Source organism: Drosophila innubila, assembly GCF_004354385.1.
Source record: "Drosophila innubila isolate TH190305 chromosome 3L unlocalized genomic scaffold, UK_Dinn_1.0 0_D_3L, whole genome shotgun sequence".
In the NCBI taxonomy this organism is placed as follows: Eukaryota; Metazoa; Arthropoda; class Insecta; order Diptera; family Drosophilidae; genus Drosophila; species Drosophila innubila.
The window spans coordinates 20,920,166-20,935,575 of NW_022995376.1; the positions used below are offsets into that span (position 1 = coordinate 20,920,166).

General features: G+C 35.6%; 1 long non-coding RNA gene across 1 annotated transcript; it reads left to right on the plus strand.

Moving 5' to 3' along the window:
- The first annotated feature begins 612 nt into the window (after positions 1-612).
- Positions 613-15,370, plus strand: LOC117788028. The gene is made up of 2 exons (XR_004617714.1): positions 613-934; positions 15,189-15,370. It is a non-coding gene; the product is annotated as an uncharacterized LOC117788028 (long non-coding RNA).
- Positions 15,371-15,410: the final 40 nt, after the last annotated feature.

Sequence of the window (15,410 nt, forward strand, 5' to 3'; positions counted from 1 at the left end):
TAAGACGCACACCACCTTGCGGACAGCCCCTTAGCCACACTACAACAACACTTACGTCTACAACTACAACCACTGACGGAAAAGCACTACACAAAGCAAAGGCAAATTAAATGTCAATGCGAAGAGCAAACACTCACTCTCTCGGTCAGTTACTCTCACGCTCTGTCGCTCAGCCGCTCTCTCTCGCAAGGAGAGAGAGGACGTGAAGGAAACTTGCAGCTACGCGTATACAGAGGGTCCACACAGTGAGCGCCACTCAGTTAGTCGACGACAGTCGCCTTTGTCGTGTGTGCGTCACTTGGCAAACGGACGAGAAAGCGTAACGGCGATTACATAGCAGCATAGAACGGTAACGCGAATGAGCAGCAAAATATAATAAGCAAGAAAGTGTTGCCACTCTCAAAGTGTTACTACTCTCTGTACGTACGTATGTGTGTGCGTGTGTGTGTGTGTGTGCGCGCGTCTAAGTGTGTGTGAAAAAAATAAGTAAAATGTTTATGCAAATGCTGCGAGAATTATGCGCCAATTGCGTAAATGCATACAAATTGCAAATCTAATTATATAATACAAATAATTAAACGAGTTTCGTGGCTCTGGGCAAAAGCAACAACATTTTTGGCAAGTGTAAGTGTATGTTTGTGTGTGAGTGTGACTGCCAAAAGTAGGCAATACAAAGCACCGTTAGTGTAAGTGTGTGCGTGTGTGTGTGTGTGGCGTGTTTTATTTATTGGTCAGTTGCATTGTGTGGGTGCAACGGCAACATTCACCCGGAAGTGATTTGTATAAAGCAAAAGTCGCTGAAATTTCACACCACAAGAAACCCCCTCAAAATACTTCACCGCACCCCACCACACCACACCTTTAGCTCTCGCTCCCGCTCACGCTCCCGCTCCACAAAGAGGCAAAGAGGCGAGCGGAAATTGTTGCCACTTGGGTAAGTAGCAATGTGTACTACTACATCTGCTTCTTTTTCCTCTTCCTCTTCCTCTTTCTCAACTTCTACTACTATTTTTGTTGTTCTTGCTGTTGTTCCTGTTGTTGTCTGCTTTATAGATTTTTGTATATATCGATTTTCAGCCAGTCAAAATTACGTGCAACAATCCAACAAAAGCAACAACAACAAAAAAATTAAATAAAACATGGCACGTTATGTGCTCAAGCATTCAGGCAACGTTTTAGGGTGTAAGGGGTAGGGGTAGGGGTAGGGGCGTTCACACGTACCAACCGCAGCCACAGAAATTCGCAGCGAGGTACACACGCACACACAGACACACGCAGAGAACACTCAACACACACATTGAACAATATTTATAGACAGTTTTATGGTACGAAACGAAGTTCAACGCCTGAATTTAATATGGCGGATGTGGCTTTTGAGTTTTACGACCAAAAAATACCTAACTAAAAACTTCACTGTGAAATTCATTGCGTTGCCTCAGACATTTGACAGTTAAGCTATTAATCAAGTTGCACCTGTGCCCCTATGAAATTGCATTTCCAAAAAGCACCTCAAGTTGTGCATCTCAACTGAAATTCAAGGAAACTCTCTGGCCGAGTGACGTCATTGTATTTGCCCATTGACTATTCTATAATATGCCAATAATGTTCTCATTGACAACCCCCAAAGAAAGTTCCTTATTCAGCTCTTTCTCTGTTGTTGTTCGTTTATTGTTGCAATTGTATTCTAGCCACTGTTTGTCCTTCAATTCAAAGTCTTTATCAGGCTTGTTCTGCATTCCAACTTCAAATCAATTCCTTTGAATTATGCATAGCCTACTTTGGCCGGCTTAAAGTATATTCGAATTCTTTTGCAAGTGGAATTTGGCCCTGGTTTATTCAGTTTTCAGCTCTAAGAAATGTTAAAATATTCCAGCAATTTTAGCTCCGTAAACTATGCAACAACATTGCTTTTTATGATAGAATTTCACTCTATAAGCTGTTTCTCGTTACAGTCGCAACTCATTTTCTACGAAATGTGTTTAGAAATTAAATGAGTTTTCATGGAATGGAAATGATAACATTTAATACTATTTTTTCTTAATTTTTCATGGAAATAAGAAATTTTGCCTTTACTGTAGCAATATAATATTTGCGCAAACCTAATCTTTTATACAGGTGTGTTCTAAAAATTTATAACAGCGCAAAAAAAACCTAAAAGCAATTGTTTCTGTTCCTGAAAAAAGAAACCATTGCATTCAAATGTTTAAAAAAAATTAGAGAGATTTGAAAAATTAAATATTTATTAAATTGAGTTAAATTAAAATTCAAAGAAAAATTTGTTCGAAAATATTAAATCTCTGACATTTTAGTAACACCAACATTTTAAACTGTTGTTTTCAAAAACATTTCTCTTTAAAATCTCTAGAGATTTCTGGCACACACTTGATTGCTTTCAAATGTCTAAAAGAATTTTGAGAGATTTGACAAAACTAAATATTTATTAAATTAAACTAAAATTTCTTTAAAACTGATTTAAGATACAAAAAAAGTGTTCGAAAAGACCTTTAAAGAACACCCACATTTCGAACGGTTGTTTTTAAAAACTTTTCTTTTTAAAATCTCTAGAGATTTCGGGAACACACCTGAACGAAAAGGAAGTCCCCACAATTTGAAGAAGGATTGTTTTCTTTTTGAAGTCTTGTAGCTGTATATTCATTTCTAAACTGTAACAGAGTTCAGAAACTTTTCTTAAATTCCTTAGTTTCTGATAAATCCCTCTGATCTGTCGCCTTAAGTTTTTTGCTGTTTTTAAATTAGTTTTGACATGGCTATTCCTGTCAAAGTTATCGATAAGGCTTTTTTGTAGCTTCAAAATGCATTGGCCTAGCTTCACTTGTCTATCTTAATCTTATAAAGAGACCCTTGTCATATTGTAGTCAGGGGCAAAACAATTAAGGTGCCGTCGTCAGCAAAAAGTTAAGCCATGAGGTCCTTTTGACGTCTTGGCCAATCAAAGAATGTCGCGTCACATCAAAAATGCAGCACATAACATGAAAATATGAAGAGTTTCTAACTTTCGTCATGACCAACACTGCAAGACCAAAGTTCTCCCTCCCGCTGTTCAATATTTACAAGCTGACTGCAGAGCAAGGAAGAGGTTAAGGACGAGTATGGAGCACGGTAATGCCGAAGTGAATAAAATATGCGACAATCAGGAGACGAAGGCGGCGATGTCGTCTTTATCCAGCGACTGCAGCAGACACGTAGACGCCTTAATGACCCAGGGGATTACCGGTAGACGTTGTGTTGTGTTGTGTTGTTGCAACAAGGACTCAACTCCTTTACCTGCCGTTCGGCCAGGCGTTGATAACTGCCGAGTTTTTGGCAGCTGAATTCTTGTTGTTGTCTATCTCATCCAATTAGTTTAATAAACAACAAAATGTTGCAATTAAAAGGCAATAAGCGGCAACTATTTGACTAATAAGTAGCGAAGGGTTGGCCCGAGGGGGGAATGGGGCGGGTAGCTTTGATAATGGGCTATGGGATTGCCGGGCGAGCAGGTTGAGCAGTGGGGCACATGGTTTTACAAATGTCAAAAGCAACCCCCCAAACACGGAGCGCGCTGTCAAACAACAACCACCCATTGGGCGTGTGCACCAGAAGAGAGTGAGAGAAAGAGAGAGAGAGAGTGCACGGCTCTCTGTGTTTTAGTCTCTCTCCCATACTCTCTCTTTTCATCCCTTGCGCCTGCGTGGACTTTTGTCAACTTGTGCGTTGGCACCCGCGTGGCTTTGTCAACAGTTTTGTGTGCGATTCCGTTATGTTCCTCCTCCGCCTCCCCTTTGCTCGTCACTCTTTAGCCGTTTTTGCTCTCTTAGTTTTTAAGAATGAATTGAAATGGTCGCCACATTCCCGTACGTCATGTCCTTTGATTATAGCATATGCACAAGTTTTTCCATTTTATCATTTTTCCTTTTTTTTAATATCATTTTTCATTTCTTTTTACAGTTTTCATTTTTCATTGCTGTGGTTATTGTTGTTGTTGTTGTTTTTGCGTGCAATTCTTTTGGGGAATGCCTCATATGCAACTGCACAGCGTATTGCCTTCTATTCAGTCAGTTCTTGGTCCCCGTTCTGTGCCAGCTGTGTCCTTTTTTCAATGTCTTTCCTGCCATTTGACTGCCAGGATGCCAGAATGCTAGGTTAGCAGGCTGCTAGACTGGCTGCCATTGCAGTTTAGCTTAAAGTCCAATTTGGTTATGCGACCCCATACATTTTGCATATGGCAAGTGTCGTCCTTGTGCCTTGGAATGTCCATAGAAATTCGAGTATCCGTTTACCTTTCGATATGCCCCTTGGCTTCCTCTCACGGATATAGCTCGTTTGAGAGTCCTTAGTGACCATACGATTCATAGCAATCACTTAAAATATCATGTTATATGGCATTTTACATTTATTTAAAAAATTTAAAATAACATTTGTAAAGTTGCGTTTCTTGTATAAATATCCATGTTAAATTGGGTACGGGAATAATTTACTCATTCAAAACATTTTCCATTTTAAAATGAAATCTAAGTTCCGAAAATCTTTACCACGTAATGCTAGTTGTATTTTTTAAAATTACCCCTAGAATTTCAAAAGAGCTGACACTTTGAGGAACACTGACACTTTGAGGAATTATTAATTATTTTTATATTCAAATACTTAAACAGATTGAGCACTTTGTGCGAAATAATTGTAGGTGCTAGTTAATCGAAATTTTCTTTTAGATGAAATTTGTTTTATTCAGTGTGATTTCCTTTCTAATCAACTGGTAAAATATTTTAACATATACCACTATAATACAGAAAGAATTATATCGATTACTATCGATTTTTTGTTTATGAAAATATCGAATGCGGCTTTCGATATTGCTTATATGCAGCCAAATTTCTCTTAAAATTAAAATTATTTTTATGCTTGTAACTAGTCTAAATTTCGTTTTCACTTTTGGAAAAAATAAAATTGTATTTACTATAATAAGGTCCCCTCATAATATAACGATTACAACTATTTTGTCTTTTTGAAATAATGTACTTGTATTTGTTTTTCCATTTGCAATAAACAAATTTTGTTTGACTTTAAGCAGGCATGTGTTAAATTTAAATTTGTATGAAACTTAAAATAAATTTAAAATAAGCTTAATTTATTCAAGGGAAATATTAAATTATAATTTAATGAAATATATCTGTCGTTTTGCTTTTCTACTGAATGCCATATAAAAATGCAATTTCTGCATAATTATAGTTCTGAGTAAAATGCCCAAAAGCTATATTTAAGCTGTGGTTAAATGAAAATTCAACACAAAATGCATAAATTCTGTTTTTGTCATTTTTTCCAGTTTACTTGGGCGTGTGTGTTGGCCACAGGGTGTTTCTGTCGCTGCTTTTTATGTCAGCCCGAAAGTATGCAACAAATTATTTATGGCACTTGCTTGTCCAGCAGCTGTAACAACAACAACTGTGACAGCAACAACAACAACAACAGCAACACTCACTCAATTCTTGCCCGTGGCAATTTGAGCCATAAATAAAATTCGCATATTTTTAGTTGCTCTTTCTCACCGCACTTCCCTCCCCTTATCACACTATTACACCAACTTGACCCCAGGGGGAATGAATAAAAAATTGCAGTTATAATTGGCGTAATAATTGCCAAAGTCTCGTTTCGTGGGCGGTAAAGTTTACAGTTGCAGTTGCAGTTGCAACTTTGTAAATCTCATTTGTCGGTGTCGCGTCTCCCGGTTGCATTTGCAACATTTCCATCTTGCGGTTGGCTAACATAATTAATTCTAATTGAAAAGTTTTGTTCGCTTTCTCAGTAACGACAGCCAATTAAACATATTTCCAGTTGCTCAACTGTAGCGGTGAAGGGGGGGGGAGAGGTGTTGAGGTCAATTGCATTACAGGTAAAGTGCAAAAATAAATTAAAATGCCAGCGAAATTAATTCAGATGGAGAGACATACGGACTGTGTCAAGGCAACAAACAGCATCAGCAATGACTGTGGTAGGGAAAGGGTTAGTAGGGGTAGGGAAAGGGAACAGATTAGTGGCAGAGGTAGGAGGCGGGGGAGGTGTGGCACACTATCAAAGTGGCCGCCATTAACAACACACGTGTGCATACATAGGAAATGAAAATTGAATTAAGCGCGCTTGCAGTTGCTTTCCTGCCACAGCTCCCCTCGGGATCCTCCCCCCTTTTACACTAGCTGACTTTGACAGTGACGCCCCTGGGCCACACCTCCCGCATACGCCACGTACCGCCCTTAATTGAATTCAAAGGCAAATATACACGAAACGTTTCAGATGGAAAACGAGAGAAAATGGAGCTCGCTTTCCTTTGGCAAACAAATGCGGGACCTGGCCTCTTCTGGCCCGGCACCGACCCGACCCGACCCGTCATTCTCCTCTGATCCCCTTTTATCCTCCTGCCTTGCCTCAGTTGTTGGCCAGGGGCAACACACCTACGCATATAATTGAAAGCAGAAAAAAAACAAAAAACAAAAAAATATACAGAAAAAAACTTGCTATTTTTTATGACTGTTTGTTGTGGTTTGTTATTGTTATTGTTATTGTTCTTGTTGTTGTTGTTGTGGTTGCCGCTGTTATTTATCTTTGTATTCTTTGTTTTCCAACTGCGTTGTTATTTTCATATACGCTGCGGATTATTTGTATAACTAAACTTCAATTTCGTGCTAGCCCAGTGAATTGTGATGGAAATAGGAAATTGCGGAAAATCGAGAATGAGATGCACATTTGTTATCCACCATTTTGTATCTATTTTTTACTATTTCGCTTGATAAACAAATGGTAGCAAGTTGTTTTCTTTCAAATACGTTGAAATTTTACTGCGAGAAATTTTTATTTACTATCTGAATATAGAAACTTGGGGGTTTGTTTACCTAATCGATATGGTATATCTTATACTTCTCTTTCATATTACGTTTTAAATGTTCTATTTATGGTTTGTTGTTTTTCAAATAGTACTTATCCTGATCTCTCTTGTAACTGTTGTCTCAGTTTTAATAATTATTAGGAAATTAAAAAGTGAAATTTAAAAGAACTTATAATATTCTTCAAAATAGCTCGCCGATTTCTAGAATTTTTAAGGAATTTTTTAAGAAGTATAAAAATACGTTTAAATTAAATTCATAAATGAACTATAATATTTGTGTATGTACAAATATTCTCTTAATACTTAGTTGGAATAATATAAAATACAGAGTTTATGAACTAAATAACCTTTCATTATGTGAGAGCTTGGGCTGATTTAAAGGTAAATATATTTAACAGATCGCATATCAATAAAAAACTTATACTTTAAGATAATTTCACTGGCAAGCATTTCCAACAAACATTTCTATAAGAAAATCTTGAAAGTATATTTTTTTGATCTCTGTGCTATTCCTTTTCTTAGTTTAACAAATTATATTAGTATCCTTTGCTTGTAAATAATTCAGTAATTCATTTATTTATTGTTTGATGTATATCAAATATGTGTTGCTGTAATAGATCTTCTCATATTTCCTTAAGAACTACTTATTATCTTTTTCTCTCCCTTTTAAATCCCTACTTCCCTTCATCTACTATATATACAATATACATACAAGCATTTCCAACAAACGTTTCTATAAGAAAATCTTGAAAGTATATTTTTTTGATCTCTGTGCTATTTTTTTATTAGTTTAACAAATTACATTAGTATCTTTTGCTTGTGAATAATACAGCAATTCATTTATTTATTATTCGATGTGTATCAAATATGTGTTTCTGTAATAGATCTTCTCATATTTCCTTAAAACCTACTTATTGTCTTTTTCTCTCCCTTTTAAATCCCTACTTCCCTTCATCTACTATATATACAATATTGATAACTGTTGCTCTTTATATTGACTTTTCTAGTCAATTCTTCAGCTTTTCTCATGTTATTGAACTGTTTTTGGGCTTTTCCAGCTTTGGCCTCCCTTACTTTTCCGTACGCTTTACTCATGTTTCTCATCTGAGCTTTGGTATTGCATCTCCTTCCTCTTCCTTTCGGTTGTTGCTTTTTTTCTGAACATCTGGTTGTGTGTTAATTGAATATTTCTTTCTCGAGCTGTTGATGCCACGCCTCTTCCAAACATGGGGAGGACTACGATTGCGTTTTGGCATCTAATTGCGGCCCAAATCATTTCATCTTTTTAGCTTCCGGTCACGTTAGTCATTTGACGTCATTCAGTCGAGGGATAAGGCAAATAACATCCAAATGCTTCCGTTTGCATAATCCAAGGCGAGGAGGAGGAGCAGAAGGAAGGGGAAGAGAACGTAAAGGGACTTTACATGGGCAAACAAGTTGATTTGCCAGGCATGGCCAGAAACAAACTGGCAAGCAACAACATGGCCCAGCTGCTGTCGGTCTTTTGGCCATATCGAGAGAAGCCAATTTAGTAGACTAGTCAGGAGGGGGGCGAGGGAAAGTGGCCCACTTCAGGCAGCTTCATCTGCTTCTTTTTCATCTTCTGGCCTGTTAGTTTGGTCGCTTTTAATCGAATTTTTTGTCAGGCAGCTGGTAATGTTGTTGCCCTCTTCTTCTTTTTTAGGCAAGGGCAAATCGACGGGTGGTAAAAGGGGTGGAGAGGGGTCAAAGTGTTTGCACCCGTCGGTTTGCTGTTTTTGCATTTTGCGTGTTGGCTTAAGCGGTTTATTAGCCGATTTTCAACTTAACGTCCATGGTAACTAACGCTCTTAGTTTACCATTTGTTGGATCCTTATTTAATAATGAGTTGGTTCGGTGGTGCTCTGTGGTTCTCGTTGGTTCCACTGCGGCTTAACTTAAGACCATCAGCTGGTTTATTTTGTGCCATCGCACGTGGCTTTAGTTAACTAGTTTGTTGTTCTTGTTGACCATTTTGTTTTGGGCTAATAACTGAAAATTGTCCTCCGCAAAATTGTTCAAAGTTTTCTCTATTATTTTTCGCCCATTTAAAAGTGTGAAAAAACTGAGCTTTATTTAAAGTTGAATGTGATGAATAAAAGGCTTAGCTTAAGCATGACATAATTACCTTATGCTAATGTGTTGAAACTTGACAATTTATGTGATTGCCGTGAAGCTTAACAGCTGAAATGGTTGAGTTTTGGCTTAATATTAATGTGCTTTACGTTGTTTAACTAAATAAAACATGAAAACACGTTGAAACGTAATTGGTTTGTATTATTTAAAATATTAAAGCTCTCTTATATATCTCTCTTATTATATATCTCTTTATGTTTAAAGTTGCAAAACAAAGTTTTAAATGAAGCGCATTATTAAACTTTTTGCTAACTTTGTTGAACTTTAAAAAATCTTTATTACAGCTTATATTTAGGTTTGTAGTTCGAGCTTTGGTTTAGGTTATTATCATTATTACATATCATTCTTTAAAAGCTAAGCAATTTATTTGAAAATCTTAACTTGCACATGTTTTAAATGTCTGACCTTTTGACTTAATTTAATTATGACTCTTACATGTAATCAAAAATGATATTTTAAAGCTTTTTTAATTACAAGCAAGTAGGGCACTTTCTTCATTTTTGAAAGAAATTGACTTAGACCCTCTTCAAAAGCTTAATATACCTTTTGGCAACATTGTTTCATAAGTTGTCTACAATTGTGCCATAATCGTAATAAATTGTGTATTCCTGCCACTTGAAGTCCAATTTATTGTTTATTCTTTACAAGTAAGATTGCTCTCATTCTCATTCTGATTCTTATTCCATTCATTTATTTCATATTTCATCGTTTGTTTTTGCTTTTGCTCACAATGTAACTGTAATGCCTTGGGCACTTTTATCTTCAGTCGTATTCATAAATAATTCCCTTTTCCTAGCTCGACTTGCACGTCTCGAAATATGCACCCCACTGTACTTGGCTCCAAGCAGAACGTTTTAAATATTTAACATTTGCAATTCCCAAGAAACAGAAAAAGTGGAAAGGAGGAGAGGAGGAGAGGAGGAGAGGAGGAGAGGGAGACAAACAAAGTGCTGCTGACAAATGCATTCAAATCCAATTGTAATTGAAATCAAAACTAAATTGGCAAATGGCAGTGAGCACAGTCAGAGCAACAGCCACAACAATAACGATAGCAACAACTATGACAACAACTAAAACAACAACAACGTTAACAACTCGACAAAATACTAGTTAAATATTGATTTTAATTTTCCACATAATTGCAATTAGTTGATGAAATGTCAGCAGCTGCGTTGCCAATGTTGTTTGAATGTTGCTGTTGTTGCTGTCGTTGCCGATGCTGTTGCTGCTGCTGACGCGTGTTTAATCAAGAGCAGAAGTAGCAACAACCAAACAGTCCTAGCAACTACAATAAGCACAAGTAATAAAGTGATTCTTTGTTGGTTGTGACTGTCAGTTACCCTGTAATGTGAGCTGCAATTCGCTTAAACGTCGGATTAATCTCGATGAATTAGCACAAAGGAATTCTCACTAATTTTGATCAATAAATTCCCTTGTTTTATTGAATAGCAGCTAAATTTAGTTAAGTTGTTTAGTTTGAAAAACTGGGTTAGATTCCCACCCTGCCAAGCTTAAAGAGAACAGTCATGAATAAAATAATACACAATACTAATACACACTAGCAATGTATCGTAAATGTGTTTTTCAGTTTAATATGAATAAAACGAAAATTAACCTTCCCCGCCAAAGAACAAAAATATAAATAAAAAGTTTCCAGTTCTTAAATGAAACTTTTTACGATAACTTTTAATAGAAGACAAACTTTGAAGTAGATTAAATCAGCCCCATCAGCTATTAACTTATTGAAAAGCCTTACGTTGCAATTGCTATTTAATAAATGAGAAAGCATGCAAAAATAATTTGGTTTTTAAACTAATTAACTTTTTTTTCGTACTTACAAATGAATTCAGGTGTTTTAATTAGACCTTTTTTATAATTAATTCGAATTTCTTTTAAATTTAAAAATTTATTTTTTTTTATTTGGCTTTTTTTAAATATCAAGACTCTGTTAATACTAAAATGAAAACAAATGGAAGGGCGTGTAAGATAAATTATATCGGAAAACAGTCACAACAATATATATTTTTTTAAATTTATGAACATTTTTGATTGTAAGTGGATATACCTTCTGTTACTCAATTACACAGTATATCGAACTGAGTGAACAGCTATCAATGCTTGTTATAAAATCCAATGCCTCACTCTCCCATCTCCCCTCTCCACTCTCTGCGCTGGATTCCTTTCAGTAACGCCTATTTGCTGTACCTCTTTCGTTCTTGGGCCAAGTCAATTATGTTTGTATCTGTGCAGTGCCTCTGTGTAGGTGTGTGTGAGTGTGTGTGTGTGTGTGTGTGTGTTTGTGGGTGTGCAAAGTGTGCAAGAGTGTTGGTTAGCTCTGTTATGCCACTTACGCACAATTTTCACAACTCAAACGGCATTTATTGATTGCACTTTAAAAGCCGGCTGCTTCTGTTGGCAGGGCAACATACCAAAACACTCATACGCCACGTTGTCCCAGCATATCTTCGACAAGCAGCCGTGTTCAGTCCTGTGCCTGGCACACATTTTCTCATCCTGTGGTGTGTATTTATTGACTGCCGCTTTTCGTTTTCCATTTTTTTTTTTAAATTGAGTTTTTCTGCCATTTGCCCAGCCACGTCTTTGCACACTTTACTTTGGCTCACAACTTGTGTTTGCCCCGCAGCCACTTAGTTCAACTTTTCTTTCCTTTGTTTGCCTTATGTTTTTTTTCCATCACGATTTTGGAAAAAGCCAATTTTGTGCCCAACTTCTGGGCACATGTAAATTTGTGTAGCATACTTTTTTGGGGAAGCAAGTAGAACGAAGAAATCAAAGTAACTTGCGCTTTTATCAGTTAGAAATTGTACCTCCCTCGTGCTATCTAGGCTTGAAGTTCATGCCCCAAGGGTAATGCCATCTATGAGTTGCCTAATGAAGAGGACTTGACAATGAATAGGAAAACTCAAAAACTCAGGAAACTTCACAGATAGCTTCTTAATTATTTTTGATGTACAATATGAAAGCCTCAAGTGGTGTTCTCTGATATGCATATGCAAATGTTAATTAGCCATCCAGAAGGCTAAAGGCTGTTGCTGTCAGAATAACCAACAAGTTTTCGCTTTAATTATGCATAACCTGACACAATGCTAATTGAAATTATTCATCAAAGTTGTGCAATGAATCTAGATAATAAACGGGCTTGAAGCAGCTTAACAGCCTATTTTCTGGTCAATTAAAACACTCACAACTTGCAATTTATTTATACAAAAAAAAAATGAATATATGAAAATAATAATTGTGAAAATTCGTGGTTAAATATACAATAAGCTGACAGGTAATAAATATTATAATCAACAAAGATTATTCAGCTTAATACTATATACATATTAATATATTTATGATGAGGTTATTTCAATGATTTCAATGATATGAAAAGTTTAAGAATATATAATGCATTTGCTAACACAAATAAAGGGCAATCATGTTAACTTTAAAGTGTATACATAACAAAACATTTTAGTTTATAATTATATTTCTTAAATTCAGGTATCCTAGCGATTATAATTTATAAAAGAGAATAAGAGAACCATATATTTATGATTTTTATAACAAAAGAATTATAAAATAACTCTATAAAACCAATGGTGAAAAATATTACAATAATTCTTATTTTCAATATTTGTTATAAAAATCAAAAATAAAAATTATTTTAAATTTTTAAAATTCAAATCAAATTTAAAGGCAGTGTTTTACAATGTACATAATATAATAAGCTTTATGATAAACAATTTATCTATATATGTTCATAACTTTTCAATGTTTTTATACTCTTGAATAACCTAGTATAATTATTTATTATTATTTACTTTCTTAATAAGCTTATATTAGTTAGCTTGAAAAATTATGTTTAGTCACTTTATCATTATTATTAGTTAAGTTGTATTTAATGATATTTGTTTAGGATATTTTGGCACTAATTAAAGATTGTTTTTATTGTGCAGTCTTTTTGTATAGAAATCTCTCAATTATTCGTGCTGGGCTTTTATGTGCATCAATCACAAAAGTCAGTCTCTAGTCTCCTTTATTGCGCCAAGGACTTTCCTTTTTTCTTCGCTGCTTTTCCCTCTTCGTCCTTCTCTTCTTTGTGCAATTTTCCCTACAGACGACACACGACCCAAAAACATAAATTTCTATGGAGTCGCGACCAAATCAACGCCAAGTGCTAAACGCTTTGCTTATGATTTTTATTGCTCTGTATTATATATAAAACATTAGTGTGAGTGTGCTTGCGTATGTGTGTGTGTGTGTGTTTGTATGTGAAGGAGCCATACGTCTTTTGGCATATTTTTAGACATTTTTGTCGCAGCGTTAAGTGCGCCGCAGCAGCGGAAATGCCAACTATGACATGAATGAGCATGAATTGTTTATGGTCTCGACCAGCCACGCCTCTTTTATTATAAAAATGCACAGATGTGTTCTACACACATGCATGTGTGTGTGTGTGAGCACTTAATTTCTTTTATGTTGCCGCCGTTTTGATGAGCAATTTTTCAGTCTGTAAATTCACATTTTTCGTGTCAGTTTTCCTCTTTAAGCCCATTTTTCAAATTAGGTTAGCAGAGCAAAAGATGCAGCTGGAGCGTGAGATGATGGCCGGAATATTGTTGACTGAAACTTTTCTTATTACACTTGGCATTGTTTTCTTGTCCTGTTTTACATTTTCAACAGCTTTCTGCTGCCAGCTGATGCTGCCACTTGGCCTAAACCTCTGCCCCGTCACGCCCTCTTGGCCATCACCCAATGCCTTACAATGTTACACATTTTGATAAGCAGTTATTTTTGAATTTTGTGTGCGTGAGACACCCTTAACCCAAGTCTATCGTCACAACCCCATCAAACTTAGCCCCATCAACGTCATCAGCGACAGAAGTTGCCTCAGTTCCAACTAGGATATCATACAAAGCCTACCTGCCAGGTTCTTAGACGGTTCCAGTTGCCTCCTTTAGCAGTTGGCCACTTTTTATTAGCCTCTCTTATGCCTTCAAGCATCGTTAGTCTTTCACAATTTTTTAGTGCTCTTCTGCAGAAATGTTTAAGTAATTTTAAGCTTATTTTGAATTAGACTATAATATTACTGCCTTTGGTAACGCATATTAACTTAATTGACTTGACAGCTTTAGTATCTGTTTATAACAAGAACAAAATAAGGCATTAAAACAATTGACATTGACAATGGTCAATTCGTTTTCAATTATCTTTTTAATCGAACAATTTTAATAACACTAAATAAATTACTTTAAACGAAATTACATTATAAATTTCCGATGAAATCTGCATGCAAAACTAAAGCTTTTATTGAAATATTTAATTGTGAGGCTATAAATTAAGCTTTATTATTTTATTACGATGGAAAGCTAAATTTATCGTATTTATGTTAAATTAACATACTCTCAGTGGAAAAAGTAATTTTTTTTTTAATTTTTCACATTAGATAAATATTAAAAAGCAATACAACAAAATAGAGATATTCACAGATTAAAATTAAAACAAAAAGATGTTATGCTAGAATTAGCACAGATTATACTAAAATATTATTCTTATTTATAGTAGTCTTCACTTTATTTATTTTATTTCTACAAATTGTTCACTCTTCGATTTTGTCGATAAATCTTAAAGAAATTGGACACTTTCAAAAAGCCAAAGTAATTAAATAGAAAACACTTTAGAGTCAATTGGTTATTTGCAATATCAATAAACACACTCACACAGACACACACAGATTCACACTCATGTTATACTATCTTGTGGTAGTTTGCCTTCCTTTGGCTTTATAATCCTATATATATGTATGTGTCTCCTTGTGCTGCACGGAGAGATTGCCTCATAAATTTCCGAGTAAATTTTAAAGAAGACTGGGATAAGCGTCGGATTGTAATGGATTTTCCTAGGCAGCTGTGTGGCACAGCTTGAGGTGTTTTTAATTAGATAGAAAGCGGAGAGAAGGAGGGCGAGTGTGAACATGTGTGTGACAAATAAACTTAACTGTTAATGTGTGCAGTTTGCATTTATTTCAATTAAAAATTCAGTACAGTTGGACCTTTGCACTATGGGGTATAAATATTCATTGCTAATCATAGTCCACATATGAATTTATAGTTTCTCTATCTCACTTTATTTTGCATTTTCTCTCTCTTTACAGCTGCCAGTGTTGTTGCTAAACACATTTATAGGCAAAAGTTAATGAATGTTGCAGGCATTTGCAAGTGCAACAAATTGCGGCAAGCTGCAGCCTCAACAATTGTAATAAAACTTTGAACAAAAGTAATTAAAAGCGAAGCAAAGTTCATTTTGGGGCGCTATGCGACAACTCAATTGCTAAAACGGCAGAAGCGGAAGTGGAAGAGGCGAGCAGAAGCAGAAG